Source organism: Vombatus ursinus, unplaced genomic scaffold (genome assembly GCF_900497805.2).
Source record: "Vombatus ursinus unplaced genomic scaffold, bare-nosed wombat genome assembly UNPS02014841.1, whole genome shotgun sequence".
NCBI classification, from domain to species: domain Eukaryota; kingdom Metazoa; phylum Chordata; class Mammalia; order Diprotodontia; family Vombatidae; genus Vombatus; species Vombatus ursinus.
This window is the reverse complement of record NW_020954619.1, coordinates 35490834-35512229: the sequence shown is the minus strand read 5'-3', so window position 1 is coordinate 35512229 and position 21396 is coordinate 35490834. Positions and strand designations below refer to the sequence as shown.

General features: G+C 32.5%; 1 protein-coding gene across 1 annotated transcript in view; it reads right to left on the bottom strand.

Moving 5' to 3' along the window:
- SNTG2 (syntrophin gamma 2) overlaps positions 1 to 21396 on the bottom strand; it is a 646807-nt gene that overhangs the window by 530149 nt on the left and 95262 nt on the right. The gene's annotated exons all lie outside the window — the stretch shown is intronic.

The following is a 21396-nucleotide window of genomic DNA, read 5'->3' as shown; positions in this document are numbered from 1 at the left end:
CTGGTAGGTACTCAAGAAACACCATCTAATTGATTTCAATAAAATAGTCCTGCTTAACCTGCCACGTTTTTGTAGATTTTTCTTTTTTCATCTATCTCATTTTAAACTCCAAATGCCTACTACATTTGCAGATTCCATTAGTAATATTTTTCCTGTTACATATCCATAGATGGGATACTGGATAAAGCACTGAACTTAGAATCAGGAAAGCTCATCCTCAGTGCGACCCTAGGCAAATCACTTTACCTGTTTGCCTTAGTTCCTCATTTGTAAAATGAGCTGGAGAAAGAAATGGTAAACTAGTCCAATATCTTTGCCAAAAAACAAACAACCCTCCAAAAACAAAACAAAACAAAACAAGACAAACACGCAATCCAAAATGGGATCACAAAGAGACATGACAAAAATGACCCAAACAACAACAGAATATATCCATGCTGGTTGTATACATTCACTTTTCAAGATATCCTGATGTAATCCATTACAACTCTTATCCAGTTTGGGGTTACCAGTAAATTAAGCATGCACTATTTTATTGTCACTCACTAATATGTGTGCCTGGTGGCTATGATACTGATTTTTGATTATTTAAATACTTTACAGAAAATTAAATGCAGCATGGTATAGCAGATAGAGAGCCAGTCTTAGGGCCAGGAGGATCTGAATTGAAGTTCTGCCTCTGACACATACTTGCTGTGTGACCCTTGGCAAGTTATTTGACCTCTCGGTGCTCTTATAATTCCTTAAGACTATATATTTCAATGAACTGATGCTGAGTGAAGTGAGCAGAACAGTAGAACATTTTACACAGTAACAGCCACATTGTGTGATGACTAACTTTGATAGACTTAGCTCTTCTCAGCAATGTAAGGTTTTAAGACAACTCCAAAAGACTCATGATGGAAAATGCTATTCACATCTGGAGAGAGAACTTTGGAATCTGAATGCAGATGGAAGCATACTATTTGCTTTCTTTTTTTGTTGTTTTGTTTTTTTTTTCTTTCTTGTGATCCCTCCCATTGGTTCTAATTCTTCTTTACAACATGACTAATGTGAAAATATGTTTAATATGAATGTATAAGTAGAGCCTATATCAGACTGCATGCCATCTTGGGGAGGTGGGAGGGGAAAAAGGGGGAGAAAATTTAAACTCAAAATCTTATGGAAGTGAATGTTGAAAACTAAAAAAATTAATTTTAAAAAAGAAAAAACTATACATTTCAGAAAAATGCTGAATGGCAGAGATTTTCTTTACTAGATAGCTTCTTTCCATTGAAATCACAGATTTATTAATTATTCCTATTTGTTATAGAAAATTATGGTTTCTGAATCAATTTCATTATTTTTAATCAGGGCAAAGAAAATGTTTAATAATCCTATATACTTAAAACAGAATTTTTTATAAATTCCAAAAGTTGAGTCCATTTCTTTGAAAGTTTTCAATTAAAAAATAGTGAATGAATACAACATGGCTTGAAATTGCACTAAGACTTTTGGGACATATACTATTAAATTGTACAAAGCCAAGGACTAAAGTAAGATACATGGAGTTAGAGAAAGAAGACCTGTGTTTAAATTCAAGGTCTGCTCTTTACTATGGAAGTACAATTTTCTCATCTATAAAAGGCTGGTGTTATACTTTGACAGTCTTAAATCCCTTGGTCTAGATTGACTGTTCAATGGCTTAGCTATTCAAATATATTAGTTAAGTAGATAGAGTCATTTTATTTTATACCTATAGAAATCTATGAACCAAAAGACCTAAAATATAAATTCTTGTTGAAAAGGACCTTAGTTACTCTTGGACATAAATACAAGTTTAGACAAATTAAGGCTATTGAAAGATCAATCTGTTTCTCCTTGTTTGAACAATTTAGTAGGAAGGGCAAACTCATTTTCTTGTCAGATTGTGAGCTAGAGTACAAGTAGAACATAGTGATATTGCTGAGTGACTAAAGCTGATGCTCACTCTAAATCATTGACCCTTACATAAACGATGTCTTGTTTTGGATACACAAATCCTGTGTAAATGATAGATTTGGTGGGTGGTTTTTTTTTTGTGTTTTCTTCTTCCAAATAGAATCTTTTCCTTCTCCAGTGGCATAGAATTTTTTTAAAGGGCAATTATTCATATAATCAATTTCATGCTGTCATAAATGCCATCTTTTCATATATTTCTTGATGTCTAATAATTGGAATAGCATATTCTGTCAAATATGATATAATGTTCTCTGGTTTCCATCAGGAAAGGCATATTTGGAAATATAATTTAAAAAGGAATAAAAATGAGACAAACTTTAATAAATTTGTAAAAATATCATGGCTAAATTATAATTTTGTTAGTATAGTTTTATCTTTGGTTTATAATAGTAATAAACATATAAAACTGCAGCATTTGTCCATTTGCTCCTCAAAGACACATCTACAACCAAGTTGAGTGGTAGACCATCTATCATCTCATAATTTGAAATTATTCTCTATAGCTGATAAATATAACTACAACAAATTTGATCTTCACTATAATTACTTAGGCATTGAATCAAGAGCTAATGTTTATTTCTCTCTCTCACTGATACATACATACACATATACATACATACATGTATGCATATATAACATTCAAAGCAATGGATTCAACTGTTGGTCTTTATTGAAATGCTTTTGTTTTCATGTAAAGGCTTGTTAAACATCTTTTTTTTTGCCCTGATGAAAATTGATGAAATTAGTTCAGAAACCATAATTTAATATAAAAGTTAAGGTTAGGGAATAAATCTTGTGATTTTAAGGGCATTGAGAGCTATTTGGTAAAGAAAATCTCCCTGCCAGTCAGTAAATTATCTGAAATACAAGGGTTAAATGACTTGACTAGGGTCACACAGCCAGTATGTGTCAGAAGTAGGACTTCAATTCAGATTTTCCAGGCTCCAAGACTGGCTTTGTATCTGCTACACCATGCTACATCTAATTTTCTGTAAAGTACTTTAATAATCAAAATCAGTGTCATATGTGCCTAATATTATCTTGATACATATCCAACAAATAATTCAAATAAGACAAATATCAAAGATTATTAAAATCTTTTTTTAAAGTATAAGAAAAAGAAATTAAACACATTCTCTAAAAGTCTAATAAATATATAAAATAACTTCATTTGCAATACAATTTTAGATTTTATTTCAAGACACTGATAAGTGTACAGTGAAATGAAAGCCAATTATACCCACAGAGATGCACACATACAGACATTCCTCCCTCCCACACACACACATATACACATACAGAACAAAGAATTATCCTTTTCTTTCAATTTGGGGGAATTATTCTATAGATTATTTTTATACATTCAAACATAAAATAAATAACTTAAAATTGAGGTAGGCATTGGGTGACATATTTTATTGTATAAAATGCTGGACTGAATATAAGTGCATTGGTGTTATTATCTACTCAGCAACCCATGTAACCTCTTTACAGTTGGGTCTACTAATACCATTTTTTAGTTATGTAATATCCCAGAAATGAAGACAAATCTCATCTTACCATTCCCTCCTAATGTTTTTTGGACCTAAGTTCCTGCCCTTGAATCAGCTTATGTGACTGTGTTCCTGGTGCTGAAGCTTCTTGATATACATGCCTAGATTTCCATTGCCCAGTTGGTTAGTCTAGTGTCTTGGTTCTAGCCATCTTTGGTCTAGCTATTACCAGCACAGACCAAACTCTTTTGGACCTTTTATCCCCAATGCTAGTAGTGTCTGACACATTGTGGGCACATAATAATATGCGCTGGATTGAATAGAAACTCAGGCTATGACAGTTTCTGTTCAATTCTGACTAGCTCCATAAACATTGGGGAAATGTCATATGATCAAAATATTTACGTAGTCCAACCCCCCATTTTATAAAGGAGAATACTGAGGTCCAAAGAAGTGAGATGAATGGGATTTGAACCTATATTTTTAAACTCCAAATTCAATGTTCTTTCTATTATGTCATGCTTTAAGTAGGGTCCTATAGGTTAAAGAAAATGCAGAGTGATTTGGGTAGTTAGGTGGTATAATTGATAAAGTGCTGGGCCAAGAGTTTGGAAGACCTGAGTTCAAATCCAGCCTTAGACAGTTACTAGCTGTGTGATCCTGGGCAAGTCACTTACTTTGTATTTGTCTTTGTTTCCTGAAAATATTTGAAAATAACAACAAGAACAACAACAATGATAAGCACTTGCCTTTCAGGGATATTGTGAGGATCAAGTAAGATAATAATTGTAAAGCCCTTAGCACAGTGTCTGGAACATTGCAAGCAGTAGATAAATGTTAGCTATTATTATTATAATACTGTATTTCCTTAAATGGATATAATTAGAGATCTTGATTAAAAAAATACAAGATGAATTTTACTTTTTTTTAAATTTGATACACTCCAAATTAAGAGTGAATCCTACAAACATACACATTGGTGGGATTCTGTTAATAAATTCATCAACTGTAGATATATTTTTTGGTATTTGCTTGAATTTATGTTTCAGATGTCTTCCCAACTAAAGCTTTTTTGTTGTGATTTGAAAAATTCTTGACCAGATCCATATATTTTTTAAAAATTTAATTGAGTTAAAGATCTTTAAATGAGTCATCTGGCACAACCCATTCATTATAAAAAGGAGGAAATTGAGGCCCAGAGAATTGAAGTTGTTTTCTCAAGTTATGTACTTTTTTGCTGTTTTTAAAAATACTCATATCATAGGATTTGCAGAGATTGACATTATCCTCTGGGTCTTCAGAATTTTTCTTAAAAGGAAAGGGGAGGTGATTATTCTCTCCTGACCACATTACTTGGTATGTCGTGTGACTGGCTCTCTGAAAAATGCTTTTGTGGTAAATCAGGATCCACATGAGGGAAATAAAAAGAGAACACACACACACTTATTTTGTGTCCAAATGAGCTTCCACAAAGTACATTCTTTATAGCCAATCCAAGCTTAAGGAAGACTAGAGACAAAGGATGATGCAAGATGTAACTTCTGCATTAGGTCATCTTGTGGAGGATAGTACCAACAATTACTTAGCAACTTGACTTTTAAATACAAATAAAATCCCATCTCTGATACTTCTCAGTGATGTTTTTCCAGTTTTCATTATTGCCTAAGGGTTCTAGGTCATTCATTTGTAGAGAAACAAGAGTGTTATATGTTAAATCAGTTCCCAGATTAATACTTGGGGATCTTTGATAATTTTTAACAGCTAGAAAGAATGAAAGAGGGAGAATCTTCTCTCTCTCTCTCTCTCTCTCTCTCTCTCTCTCTCTCTCTCAAAAAGGGAAAAAGGAGAGAGAGAGAGAGTGAGAGTGAGAGAGAGTGAGTCAGAGTGTAACTCCTTGATGACTGACTTTGAAGATCTATTTGGTCTGTTCTCATAAACATAAGAGCCATCATACCTGGTAATATCTGCTGAGAAGAGCAAGGAGAAGATGTTTATTTAGAACTATAAGAGACTGGGATCCACAATGATTATTCAAAGATGAAAAGCTAGAGGATATCCATTTATTTTCTAAAGAATCTGGGGTTTTATTTTACTGTTTTAATTCTCAATTAAATGTTTTTTTTTTTTTAATTTCACAAACCACCTACTTGAAACAAAATGGAGTAGGAACAAGACAAATAAATTAGCATCAGATAGTAACTTCTGCAGACTTCTGGGGTGAGGTTCATGGACTTGAGAACTAAGAAATCTCCCCAAGTGAACTTCATTTTTTTGAGAGACTGAAAAAGGGGTTATATGCAGATAAATAACTACCAGAAGTCATTAATATAGGCAATAATGCTATTGTAGTTATGAGCAGTGAGATATGGTAGTAAGCTATGAGACTTCACAAAGAAGGGAACATCTGAGCAGGATCTTGCAGGAAGAATAATATCTCAATAACCAGATAGGATAGGAGAAGGTATTCCAGGCCAAGGGAACAGAGTAAACAAAAGTTCAGAAATATTTAAAAAATTAAATATATGAATACTTAAATGCATTGATTCTTACAGACTCATTTATTATCACTAAATACTTCAAATTACATAATGAGAGATTTTATAAAATATTTTGATATAGTTATGATAAATATGTATTTAGTGTCATGTAACTTACATAAAATAAAATGCAAAAAGATCATTGCCTTTAATTAGAGTTCATGATGAAAAGCATTTTTTATTCTGTAATCCAGTTTAATAAAATATTTGGTAGATTTCATAATTAGGAAGGTTATTACTGGGTTTAATAGTACTTATTCATTCCAAAGCAATTATGATTCCCTCCAGAAACATGTTAACTATTTTGCCATTTTAAATTCAGAGGCATCTAATATATTTTCAAATGTCAGTTCTATAGAGAATTCATAAGGAGCAAAAATATCCAGTTAACCCACAAAATTATTATAAAGATTATGATGAATATTAAATGTAGTAAAAACACTACTTTAATATTTTAATGGTTTATCAAAACTAAAACAAGTTTACAGGAGGCAGGGATAATCTAGCAGAAAGAGAATGCAGCGAAGGGTAAATGATTGAGGTTATAATCACATCTATTCTATCCTTTAAGAAGCTTTTTGTGACTCAATTTCCTCACATGTAAAATGGTAACTCCATGAAAGTCTTCTCGGAGTTCATCACTCTGCTCTGTAGGTGAATCTGGGCTCTCAAAGACTGTATGAGTTGAATTAAACCCTAGAAGTAGAGCAGAAGCTGGAAAGACTTCAAATAGAGACCTGGCAACAGTGTCTGCTATTTGAGGAGTAACGTAAATACAGAGAGACCTGTTATCAGGGGGTTGGCTATTAGTTATTGAATTTAAGGATCACAGCTACCACTAAAATACAAAAATGGCCATAAGTCCTTTCTGACTGATGCCATGGTGAAGGGAAAGTTAGAGTATGCTAAAAAATTTCACTTATACCATCAACTGGTACTGCACTTGTTAATATTTATTCTACATATGCATATTCTTTTCTTCTTTAATTTGTAAAGTCTTTGAAAGTGGGGATTATTTTTCATTTTTTCCAAATTTTTATTGCCAGTACCTAGCACAAAAAGCCTGTGACATAGTAGAGGCTTAATAAATGTTTGTTAGTTGGAGCATTGGTTCTACTCATGTGTGATCTTTGTCTAATGGCCAATTTGTTCATAAACCAGTGGAAGAACTGGGCCCTGGACACACTAACATTCTTATGCTAAGTAAAACTAGAAGAAATATGGAATCTGTAGCAAAAAAGAAAGATATCTCCTGGCTTCTTCTCTGAGAACTGAATGAATTAACTGATAAAATTGATTTAATCAGGCACAAAACTTTATTTCTTGAGATGCTATTTAATCAGGCACAAAACTTTATTTCTTGAGATGCTAATCATCTTAAAGTACAATCCTCATAAGAAATGTAAGCAAACAGACACCATGTAAAGTTAACTTTACATATCACATCTATTGCTGAGCATAAAGACATTGTCTTTCTCTGAAGAATCTGGCAATATCTTCCAAGCTAGGTTGTTATATGATGACTTCATTATTTCCGTATACAAGTGAACAGAGGCTGGTGAGAAAATGTTGCAAAATAAAACTTTGAATCAAGGAATTAAGAGGGTAAAATATTACAGACTACTAAGAAGCAGCATACACAAAGACTTTCTTCATAAAGAGAGGTATTATATGTAAAAAGTAACAAAAACATTTGCAAAATAATAATAATAATAATAATAATAATAATAATAATAATAATAATAACAGAACCCTTTAACCAAGAAAAACCAACTGGTTAATGACAGGGTAGCCAGTAAAATCAGTATTTTCTATGTGTCTATGTAAGAAAATAGTTGCTTAGAAATCTTGAGTTCCTTCAAAACTCATCTCAAGAACCTCCTTCTATATGAAGCATTTATTGATTCACAACCCTTAAGTTCTAGTGCAATCTGTATAAAATATCTTGCATTTACTTTTTTTTGGTATATATATATATATACCTATATGTATAGGTATACACACACACATATACATATATATATATATCTGCATATATGAGTCTGTATATACCTATATAGACTCATGTCACCTTTCTCAATATAATGAAAGATAATTGAGAATAAGAAGTGCCTTTGTATGCAGAATGTCTAGTACATAACAGGTACTTATTAAATGCATTATCTTTGCCTGTGACAAAGATTAAAATAAAAAGTAAACAGAATGAAGAAAAATATAAATAATATACACACATTATTATAGGAGCTCCAAGATGACCTATTAAAACATTTTAAATCCTTCAAAAAGTTAACTTTGGTCAAAAGTAAAGGAACTGGGTCTGATTATTAACATTTCTCAGAGAAGATTACCTGACTGAAAAGAGGAAGCCCAATGACATAGTTAAAGAACCCACAAATTACTTTGGCTAGAAACACTTCATTTACTTGCCAAGCAGAGAAATGTGGCATTGAAGAACAGCATCACTTAAAGTACACACTCATGTACAAAATATCATGAAAAAGGATGACAGAAATTACAGAGCACTATTTCCTTATATAAAAAAGCAGTTGTGCTAAAAAAGGACTCTCAAACAACCTTAGCCTGGGCCCCAGATAGGACAGAACATGGGGAAAGCAATTTTAGGTGAAATGGATGTCATACAACAAATAAACATGAATTGAGTAAACCTACAGATATACCAGCCTTCTGATGCTTATGTACAGTTGTCAGTAAAAATAGTGGAACCATCTCATTTGTATTCTGCCACCTCCATAACCAAGGTGCTATTACACAGAAGATGAATTTGTGAAGAGGATCTAGGCCTGATCAAATTCATATCAACGATATATGTGATCAAGATAACACAACTTTAAAGAAACTATGGGGTTGAATTTCATGATATTTCAAAGGTGAAACCATTTGGAAAAGAATGGAAAATTCAGTTATTTTAATTACCAACATAAATGCAAAGTAAAACACAAGCAACAACTCACATATTTATTTTTTCTCATCAATATAAAGTATGATTCATTCATGCATTGGAAATGTAGTTAATGAAAATATAAGAAAATGGTTAGGCTTTCAGAGAGGAGACAGCACAGTGGGAAAAAAAAAAAACTCTGGCTCAAGACTCAAAAGACTTGGGTCCAAGTCTCCACTCTGACACTTATTAACTATGTAGCCTTGGGCAAATCTGTTCTTGGATCCCAGCTTCCATATAGGTAGAATGAGGCATTGAAATAAGATGGCCATCGAGCTCCCTTTCAGCACAAATTATGATCTTAAGATGATTTTCAACAATATGCCATTGCTCTAATTGCCACATAAGTGACACCTATATAGAACAATATAAGATCCCATTGTGTATACTATTTGTTGATTTTTTTGAAAAAAGTATTTGATCAAATTCAGTAAAATTCAACTCCAAAGGATTTCTTCAAGCAAGATGTCACACAAAATCCAAAATCATAGATGGTTCTCTCATGGAGCTAAGATCTATCTAATGATTCACTAACAGCATTAAAAGCAACATAAAACAAAAAATATATAGTATGAATTCCATATGAATAATGAATATTTTCTGTCTGTTAAAATGTAATTGATTTAATATTTGTGATGTTATTCATTGCTTGCCATGGCCAACCCCTATCAATTGTTGCCTTGAAGAAAATATTCATGATGCCTGCAGCACAAGTTTCTTTGTGAGTATAAGTTGCTGGCCTCTATCATTCTTTTTCATGACTCATGGTTTTCCATATATTTCTCACTATTTCCCCCTAATCCTGCCTCTGTTTTATATTCACTGAATATCAAGCCAGCTGTTTATTTCATTTATGTTGATTAAATTTAGAGGTCTTATTGAGTTCTTCGAGGAATTCCTTTACTTGTAGATGGAAAATGACCTGAGTATAGAATTCAAATAGAGATAAGACTGGATCAAAAGTGTGAAACTACATAATACTTTTCATAATAATTCTATGCTTCTAGTAGTCCAAAAATTGCTTTCATAATAACAATATTTTCAAGATGATTCTATGTATCTGTTTATCAGTGTAATGAGCTCAGAAAACTTGTAGTTGCATGTTACCCAAATGGCAATGAAGGAATTCATGGTAAATTTAAATGTACTGTAGCATATTATCAATGATTACAAGTAAGAAATGGCATAAAAGGAATCATCAAGAACATATTTGATCAGAAAATGAAGCACTAGTCACATGGTAAGAATGAGGGATAAGAGATGGCCAGTTCATGCACTGATATCTGGGAAATGTTAAACAAACTAGAGGAAGGTACCTAGCATGCTAAATGTAGATATGGATAAGAATCACCCTAGATGAGAAAACTTGTAGGAATTGTCACCTGAATTGGTGCTGAAGTACCCACCTTAGTGGACCAAAAATCCATTTAAACTAACATGCTTTATATATAAGACAATAGGAATAATTTGGCTAAAATTCAATGATAAATGAATAGCAACTGAATAGGTAAAATTATTTTATACTGTTAAGTGTATGTACAAAATATATCTATACTTACATACATATACAAACACACAAATGTGTTATTTATAAAGGTAAATTTAAAATCATTTACTTACTTAATTTCCCACCTGTATATTTTGCCTCCTTACTCCACGCAATCTTAGAAAACATTTTTTTTTCCTGAATCTAATTTTGCCATTGAAAGGCTTGTAAGTCGATTTAGGAACATTAGAATAGCTTTTAAAAAGCTTGTTAGGAGTAGATGAATAAGCATTAACCAATCTACTCAGACTCAAAGTGTTTAAACATTGCATAGTTTCAGTTTCTCCTCCTAGACTTTCAGAAGGGAAACTATAATACTAGTTACTCCTATAGAAGATTTGAAATTCCCAGATTTACTTATTAGTGGTTGCTATACAAATCACACAATTCCTTCCTATGTACAAGCTGACCATAATATGTCTACTAAAACAGATTAAAATATAAATATGGCATAATTTTGTTTTTATAGATCCAATAAACATAGTACTAGGCATTGTGCAACCTTACAGTAGTGAACTATTGGGAAAAAAAATTCCTGGGCACCTCCTTTCAAAGTACTTCCTTTCAAATGAATGCAAATACATGAAAAAATTCTCATTCATAGGACTTTCAATGAGTATATATGAAACCATCCCATCATGGCAACTACTGGATTTACTGTGACAATTAAATGTTTTTTAAAATTTGTCAAATTTGTTTCAATTTGAAAAGTATGGGACATGTTCATTCTTCTGCATAGTTTTCTTAAATCAATCAAGTATTTTTCCTGTGTCTAAATTTTTCCTAAGGTTCTGTGCCAAGTGTGATGGAAGTTATAAATATATGTAAAACTTGGTTCCTTCTAGAGGAGGATTTTTTTTAGGTAGGAATTCTTCACATGAAGCTAGTGAACTTTAAAAAATAATAAAAATATTTTAATATAATTGACTTCCTTTACTATGCTAAGTAATTTGTTTTCATTTAAAAGCATTAATCTGAGAGGGGATGTAAAGGTTTCACCAAAATGTCAGAAAGGCTCATAACAGAAAAAAAAGATTAAGAATCCTTGATTTATAACTAGTACAAAAATTAAAGGTCACTGAGTCCAAGTACCCCAATTTTAGGTGAGAAAACAGATTGAGTGAATGACTAGCTTGTCAAAGGTCATATTAAAATATGAAGTTATAGTGCTAAGTCCTCTCACTCCAAATTGAGTGTTCCTTCTAAAAGAACATGTTATCTCCTCCTTTCAGTAATGATATTGTGATCTAGTTCTAATAGACAATATCATCTTGTTTTCATTTGTTTCTATGTGTTTAAAAGTTTCTTCTCAGTTCTTATGATTCACTTATGCTTCTTGGTAGATATTTCAGTTTCCTCTAATCCTATTTATAGGACAGATATTTTTCAATTTCAGTTACCTAAATGTAACACAGTAATAATAATTTATGATTTCTCTAATCAATACATTATAAATTGTTACATGCTCCAACATATAAATCAAATGTAAGAAAAGGGGCCCAGGAATCTTGTACAAAATAATGTCAAACTCAAAAAGAAACATAGGCTGGATGTTGACTTAGAAAATCATAAATTAACATTATGTTTTATTGCACTTTTACTTATGTTAAACATTTCTCAAGTACTTTTAATCTAGTTACAACTGCAATAGAGAGTTTTGAAGAATGCTTGTGGCCAGAAGGTCTTGAGAAAATTGACACCTTGATTGTACAACATTATAAATGAAATAAAAATAAACTCATAGGTCAAAAGCACAACTTTTAAACAATAATCTCAAAGACTTTTTTTATTTGAATTGGGATATTCCAAGATGGTTTTCTGAGTGGGAAAAAACAGCTGAAAAAGTGTGGTTTTACAAATAAAACAAAGTAGGGTCAAAATAAATCCAATAATAAGAAGTAAAATTAGATTCTGAAACACTAGAGTGTTAGTAGCAACAATACAGCCTATTTACTGAGAAGGAATTTGGCCCAGACCCATTGAACAAAGGAAGTTGGAAGAAGAAAGGAAACAGCAGGAGTAGAAAGAGGAGGAGGAAAAGAAGAAAAAGAAGAACAAGAAAAATAAGAATAAGGAGAACAAGAACAAGAAGAATGAGAAGAACAAGAAAAACAACAAGAATAAGTAGAAGAAGAAGAAGAACAACAACAACAACAACAAACAACAACAAGAACAAGAAGAACAAGAATAGCAACAAGAGCAACAAGAACAAGAACGACAACAACAAAAACAAGGGCTTCGATGTGAAAATAAAATGGTAGAAGAATCCTAAGACACTTTGAGAACTCTGAGGTTAGTTGGTAGAATAACATCAGGGCAGAATGGGTGCTGCCTACTGAGAATCAACCAGTAAATCAATCAAAAAAAAATAAGCACTTTCTACATGACAAACACTGTACTAAACACTGAGGATATAAAAAAGTCAAAAGACAGTCCCTGCACTCAAAGAACTCACAATCTAATGGGGGGAGAGATAACATACAAGCAAATATATCCAAAACAAGTTCTTTCCAGGATAAATAGGAAACAATTAACAGAGAGAAGGCACTAGAATTTAAAGGAGCTGGGAAATGCTTCTTGTAAAAGATGGGATTTTAGGTGGTACTTAAGGGAAGTCAGAGAAATCAGTAGGTGGAATTGAGGATGGAGAGCATTCCAGGCCAGAAAAAAATAACTATAATTGAGAGATTGAATGAATTCCTTGTTTGTGGAATACTAAGGAGATCAATTGCACTGCATCAAAGAGCACATGGCAGTGAGTGAGGTGTAAGAAGACTGGAGGGACCTAAGTTATGAAGGGCTTTGAAACCCAAAAGAGCATTTTATATTTTATCCTGGATGTGATAGGGAGCCACTGGAGTTTATTGAGAAATGAGGGTGATAGAATTCTAGCTGCACTTTAGAAAAATCATTTGGTAGCTGAATGGAGGATGGATTTGTGTGGGAAGAAACTTGAGGCAGGCAGACTCACCAGCAGGCTGTAGCAATATTCTATTCATGAGGCAATAATAGTGGTAGATTTAAAGGAGAGAAGAAATCATATATGAGAGATGTTGCAAAGATGAAATCATCAAGACTTGGCAACCTCTTGTATATAGGGTAGGGTGGGGGTGGTAACAGACAGTGAGTAGATGAGGATAACTCCTAAACTGGGAGCATAAGGCACTGGGAGAATTGTGTTACCTTCCAGAGTAATAAAGAAGATGGAGAGAGAAGTGTTTGGGGGACAGATGATGAGTTATATATTGTACATGTTAAGTTTAGGCATCTAGGTGGCTCAGTGAATATACCTCTGGGTCTGGTGTTAGGAAGTTCTGAGTTCACATCCAGTCTCAGACACTAGCTTTGTGACTCCAGGCAAATCACTTAACCTCCTTTTGCCTTAATTTACTGGAGAAGGAAATGGCTTACCACTCCAGTATCTTTGCCAAGAAAACCCTATATGGAATCGTGAAGAGTTAGACACAAATGAACAATTGAATAACTTTGGACATCCATTTAGATGGGCAAATTTAGAACCTCTCTCTCACTTAAGCCCAAGAAAGAAGGTAATTTGTTCTTTAGTGTTATACAAAGCTATTCCTTTTAAGAATGCCAGTCTCCTGCCATTCATGTCTAATAATCTGACGATTTCCATCTAAGAAATGGGAATCATAAAAGTGAAACTAAGGAGCTTTTACCATAATCTATATACAGTGTCCCATAGCCATCAAATATGCAGTAATTTTCTCACCCTAGGATATTTTCAATGGAATTTGAACTTATATCTATTTACCTTTGGGCCATTATGATTGCTGCCACTAGCTTTGCATGAGTTTAAATAAGCTGGATGATTCAATCATCATTTTCTTGTGACCATTATTTTTTCTCAGATAACTGTTATGCATCCTAAAAACAAGTAAGAATTGCTCATAAATTATAGTTACAATAAAGACATTGTATAAACTTTAAAATACTTTTCAACAAAAAATACACTATTATTTTACAGATTACAATACTCTCCTGAAAATATCTATTCTTTTCTTTACCAATTATGCTTTTATGAAAGGCTATACTATAAGCAACAAGTGTTTATCAAGGCTTTTTATTAAATCCTCAAGTAAGGAAGTCCCATTACCTTCAAAACTTCATTTCATATTTTAATTGTTCTAAATTCATGTAAAGAAACATCAATCTAATTTGCCTCTTTGCAACTTAAGCATTGTTCCTAGTGCTGCCTTATAAAGACAAAGAAAAACAAGGCTAATTCTTTTTACATATGATAGCCCTTCAATAATGGAATAGTCAGTATATTCATGTTAGCATTTTGAGAGTAGTTAAAATCACAAAAACACAATGTTAGAGGTGGAAGGATCATTAATAGCAATTACAAGTAAATTACCTACAAGTAATGAAAATAGAGGACAAAATACTAATTGAGGGACTGTTAGGTGTTGCAATGGATGGATTGCTATAAGCCAAGTCAGGAAGTTATAAGTTCAAATCTAGCCTCAGATATTTAATAGCTGTGTGACTATGAACAAATCACCTAACATCTCTTTGCCTCAATTTTCTCATCTGTATAATAAAGAAAATAGGGGCAGTGAGGTGGTGCAGTAGATAGAGCACCAGCCCTGGAGTCAGGAGGACCTCAAATCTGGCCTCAGATGCATGATACTTACTAGCTGTGTGACCCTAGGCATGTCACTTAATACCAATTATCTCAACAAAAAATAAATAAATAAAATAGTACCTTCTTTCCAGGGTTGTTGTGAGTACAAAATGAGATTACATTAGCAATGCACTTTGCAAACTTTAAAACTCTACATAAAAGCTATCCATTATTAGCTATTGATTATAATAGCAGTTCATTGCTACAAATAACCCTAAGATTTAATCAAAAAGGAATATTGTGGTTAAACTTCATAATGTCAATATCCAAAAACAGATGTGACAATAATCCAAGAGAAAAATTTGCAACTATCAAAAGCAATTAATTTGAATACACTTGATTTTTCGTCTTCTAGAAACCAAATGAAAAATGGTAAATTATATTCTGACAAAGGTAATTTGGATGCACCCTAGAATAATATATGCTATAAAATACAGCACAATCTTCAATGAAAAAAATATATTTTCCAAGAAGGCAATAATTAAATCACTTAATAAGAAATAACTAAAAATTCACCAGTTTACTAATTAATCTAGGGCAAAACAATGCTTTTTTTTTTAACAATTCATATTTGTTAAGGCCAAAGATCCAACAAAGGCATATCATCTAGGGACAAAAGAAACCAAACAGGCTAGTGTCTTAATGGGTTAAAATAATCAAGGGACAGGAAGATGAAATAATTGAATTTATATTCCATAAAATAAATTCATGTGTGTGTTTGTATGTATGCATATGTATGTACATATGTAGAAGAGTAGACACAAAGGGAAGTCACTCATATAGAGAGAAAAGAGGAGAATCTCTGAACCTGTCTTGTGGGGGATGAAGATGGTAGAGTAGGGTAGGATAAATAAAGGAAGGGAGCCTTTCATGGAAGAAGGAAGCAATCTACATCTTGGATGGAAAAATAATCATGGTTAGTCAAAATGTACTAAAATGAAGTGAAATAGGGAAATGGAGATCTTTGGAATTTCCCTTCTCCAAACAATGGCCATGATTCTCAGAAGGCCCCTAAGAACATCCAGAATTCAGAGTTGAGGTATGAGGTAGGAAGGATTGCTCCAGATATTGGACACAATGAAAACATGGAATAGCACAAGGCTCTTAAATTCACAAAACATAGTGACCATCTCGCACTATCTCTTTCATGAATTAATATGTCTTGGAGTAAGAACCATCAGAATAAAGTGCCTCTAAAACAATGTTTAACAAATTAAAAAGATGAGTAAGGGAAGAGTGGAAAGACATGGAATCCTGCTCACTGATGAATGTATGAAAGAAAGGCTTTATCTGTGAGAAGTCTCTGCCATCTGTGAGGTAGAGAGAAAGAATAAAGAAAGAGCATGTGAGATATAGCCCAGAAATGAAAGACTGAAATTCTTAAGATGCTTTAAGGGAAGGAAAGAGAGGTGGAAAAAATAATCCTAGTCATAAAAAAGTTCTCAAAATGATGATTACACAAATAAATTAGAATGATTAGGTAGGGATATAGATAGCATTCTGAACCACACTCTTAACTAGGTCAGAAGACAGAATGATAGAAAAAAAGAATATCAAGAGATAATATAGAAGATAAGTAAACTTGTAGAAATCAAGATAAGGAAGGAATGGTAGAGGGATTATGAAAAGTATGTTCGAGAAGACTTGGATAAAATTAATGTAAACAAAGCTAAGTAAAGGAATCAAATTTTGACTTAAAAGACATAGAAAGACACAAATCAATATAAACCTAAAAATTTTCATTGTAAATACAAATGAATAAATTCTCCAATAAAAAGAAAGTAGCAGAATGGTTAAGAAAACAAAATCCAAATATATGTTTATACATATATACATTTTAAATACATTTTAAAAGTACTGAAAGATAATGAGGACCTCAAAGAAAACTTCCTAAGCCTCAGACAATTCTCAAAAAACAAACAAATAAACAAACAAACCAGGAGAGGAAATCATGATTTTAGATAAACTCAAAATAGAAGTTTACAGTATTAAAAGAGAGAAAAAATAAAGACACATTTTGCTTAAAGACATGATTGAAAATGAAGTATCATTGTTAAATAAATATACCATATATGATATAATTTCTAAATTCATAAATGTAAAACTAACCAATTTGAGACTCATAAGTGACATAGTGGATGGAGGATAGACTTGGGCCTAGGAACACTTGATTTGAAATCTATTAGACTGTATGATTTTAGGCAAGTCATTTAAACTCTCTATTTTTCAGTTTACTGACTTTTAAATGGGTGACTTGTCAAGGTTATTCTGAGGATCAAATGAGAAAATATATGTAAAGGATCTTAAAATACTATATAAATGCTAGTTGTTTTATTAAGTTGTAGAAAAAGATACAAGTAATATTAAAAGTTAGAATACAAATTCTTTCACATTTAAATAAATTAAATAAAGATAAACAAAAATGAGAACATAAAGATGAATTGCCTTCTAGGAAAAATAAACAGATTTCAGACTTCTGTCCAGTATAGCTGACTGAAGAGAAGCAGACCACCCGGCTCTCACACATTTTTTTCCAGAGAAAAAACCTGAAATTCACAACAGATTCATTAAGAATCTAGAAATCCAATGAAAAACAACAGTAAGGAACATCTTCTTCTCCAGAATGGCAAAAACATCCAGTCTGAAGTGTATGGGAAATAGAGTGGGGAAGGTAAGGAAAAGGAAAGGAGAAATAGAAATAGCACAAATAATGGGGACAGCCTCCTAGAACTACTAGAAATGGGCCAGGTACGTGTGTAGCCTTCAGGAACTTAGCATAATATCTGTTACATAGTAAGCAACTTATATATTGAAAAAGGAGTCACTTGCCTGACTATAGTTACTGGGAAAATCATAAACAAGAATAGAGGCAAAACTTTCTAAAAAGAGAGGATTAATTTTGAATAAATTCTATTCCAAAGTTTTATACAACCAAAATTAATGCAACTGTAATTACAAGACAAAGTGCCAAGTAGAAAAGTATTTGCATAAAATATTGCTTGTAATAGGAACCTGTGACCTTAATACCACATGTGGCTCTCTAGGTTCTCAAGTTTGGCCCTTTGACTGAATCCAAACATCACAGAACAAACCTCTTTAATAAAAGGATTCATTCTGTAAAACTTGGACTCATTCAAAAGGCCACACCCAAGGACCTGGAAGGCTACATGTGGCCTTGAGGCCCCAGGTTCCTCACCCCGGTTTATTATCTGAAGTACACAGAGAACTGTTAAAGATATTTAAAGACAAGAGCCAGTCTCCAATAGATAAATGATTTAGGTATATCAATAAACTGTTTTCAAAGAAACTATGAGACTTAAATAACTGGAGAGATATGAATTACTCAAGGTTAGGTAATGGCAATATAATAAAAATGACATTACTTTGATATTAATTGCAACCCCAATCAAACTGCCCAAAGGATTACTTTAAAGAGCAAGAAACTAAAATAAACTTCATCTAGAGGAATGAGAGTCTTAAGGGAAATAATGGGAAAAATGCACCTATGATATGGATCTCAAAGCATACTACAAAGCAGTAAGTATCAAAAAGTACTTGGTATTAATTAAAGAAAAATTAGAAAAGTATATCCCTGGAACATATTAGGTGTACAGAATATAAAGCAATTGAATATATTAACATAGGTTTTGATAAAACCAAAGATCTTCTAAACTAACAAGGCAAAACTCATTAACAAAACTGCTAGGAAAACTAGAAAGCAGTTTGACAGAAATTATATTTAGACGAGTTATGAAAAGTCACATAAGTAAATTAGAAGTGCAAGGAGGAAAATACTTTTCACAATTATAGATAGTGGGAGTATCCATGACCCCAAAAGAGGTAAAGATGACAGCACAAGATAAAACAGACAATTTTGATTGCATAAAATTGAAAAGTTTTCTTTTTTTTGCAAAAAACAAAATGAATGCACTTAAAATTAAAAGAGAATATGTTAATTGGAAAACTATTTTCACTGTATTTCTGAAATGTAGAAAGATGATAGGTGTTTTCCAATAGAAAAATTATCAAACAAACAGTTCTTAGAAGAAGTAATCCAAATTATCAATGACCATATGAAAAAATGCTCCAAATAAATAATAATTAGAGAAATTCAAATTAAAGTAACAGGTTCTACCTCACACCTATCAGACTGACAAAGAAGGGTGGGGGAAGTAAAATGATGATTGCTTGACAAAAACACGCATGATTGTTGTAGCTGGGAATTGGTCCATTCTAGAAAGCCATTTACAACTATGTCCAAGAAACCCCTAAATTGGGCATATTCTTTGACCATGTGACCACTAATAGGCCCACACTCAAAAAGAGATCAAAGAAAAAAAATTTAAAAAAATGTACAAAATAGTAATAGCAGCTTTTATTCCTGCCTTAGTAAGAAAACTAGAAATTAGGTGGGAATAAATTTGGGGGAAAGGATGAACAAATTATGACATAAACATGTAATGGGATATTATTGCACCACAAAAAGTGATGGTCTTAGAGAAACCTTGGAAAACTTTAATGACAATATGCAGACTAAAGTAAATAGATCCAGAATAGTCACAGGAACATTGTAAAGAAAATCATCATGGAAAGATGCAAAAACTGTGACAATGCAAAAACAAACCATGACATTTTATGACTATTAATGAATTATATGACCTGCCTCCCTCCTAGCAGAGCAAGTATAGTGTCTGAGTGCATCATAAGAAATGCATCTGTTGACATGGCAAATCTATAGATTTGCTTTTTTGTTTTTTTGTTTTTTTGGAGGGGTTAGGCAATGGGGTTAAGTGACTTGCCCAGGGTCACACATCTAATAAGTGTTATGTGTCTGAGGCCAGATTTGAACTCAGGTCCTCCTGAATTCAGGGCTGGTGTTTTATCCACTGCACTGCCCCTAGATTTGTTTTGCTAGAATATTCTTGATATGAGGAGTGTGGTTTTCCTTTCTAATACTATCTTAGCCATTTTTGCTCATGACAAAAATAAAATAGTAACAATGTCGGCTCAATATGAAACAGAGAAAAACTATAAATTACTCCTCTATGGATAGTTTTTTTAATTAAAAAAACAGTAGTATGACATAATAGAGGGTGTACTAAGGTAGATTTATGAAGACTAAGGCCCTATCTGATTTTTTTTTATCAAATAAAAATCTGGTTCTGACAAAGTAAACAAACTGAGAAAACAAATACGACATTCTTTTCATCATCCCATATGATTAAATTACAAAATATTTCAACATTAGTTATTACCTAGAAAAATGATAGTGACTTCAAACTATAACTAAATAACAATTCTCTGCTAAATGAAGATTATTTTAGGATGCTGTGGTATTTTTAGCTATGGTATGTCTTAAGGGATTTTGAGAAATACATTAATCATGACACATTAATCAGTTATTGGATTAGAAAGAATGCCTGAGCAACAGATACAATCACACTGCACTGTCAAGTTTGAAACAGTGAACCTTGTCTAAGAAAGCAAAACTGACCTGCCAGAAACTAATTTAAATTCACCAATGTAAGCTGATTAAAAACTTCACACTTTGCCTGAGGAGTAATTTTTCTCTCTCTCTCTTTCTCTGTTAGCAATAGGGGGTCTCAGGTGTTAGTTATTAAAAAGACAGATGGAAGGAAAGCCAGCTGTAATGTAATGTCCAACTCCAGCTTGAGGTTGGGATGGGACCAAAAATCATAAAAAATAATCATACCTTGTTACTAAATATTAATAGATATTTTATTTCAGAAACCGAATACAGAGAGTTAGGTTCCTCAGGCTAATTTTTAAAATGCATTCCTTTAAAGAGAAGAAACATAATATGCTCCAACATAAAGTTGATTAGCTCAAAGTGGAGAGGTTTTTTTTTTTAAATTTAGATTTAAAAATTTGAAATGCTAGAAGGCACTTTAAATCATTTGGTCTTGATCCTTTTGATTTATAATAGATGAAAATGAGCCCCAGTGGGTGAGTTGCCCAAGGTCACATAGTTAGTGACAAAACTCAAATTCAAGTCTAAGCAAATACAGAATCCATTCTACATACTTAAAATGCTTCTGATCATGACTAGGAAACTGATACTGTTCTTCTCTTATCCTCTTCCCCTTCTATTTTACTGTAGGGTAGGATAGATTTCTATACCCCAGTGCCTATATATCTTATTTCCCAGTTTCATGTACAAATTTTTTTTAACATTTGTTTTTAAAATTTTGGGTTCCAAATTCTCTCCT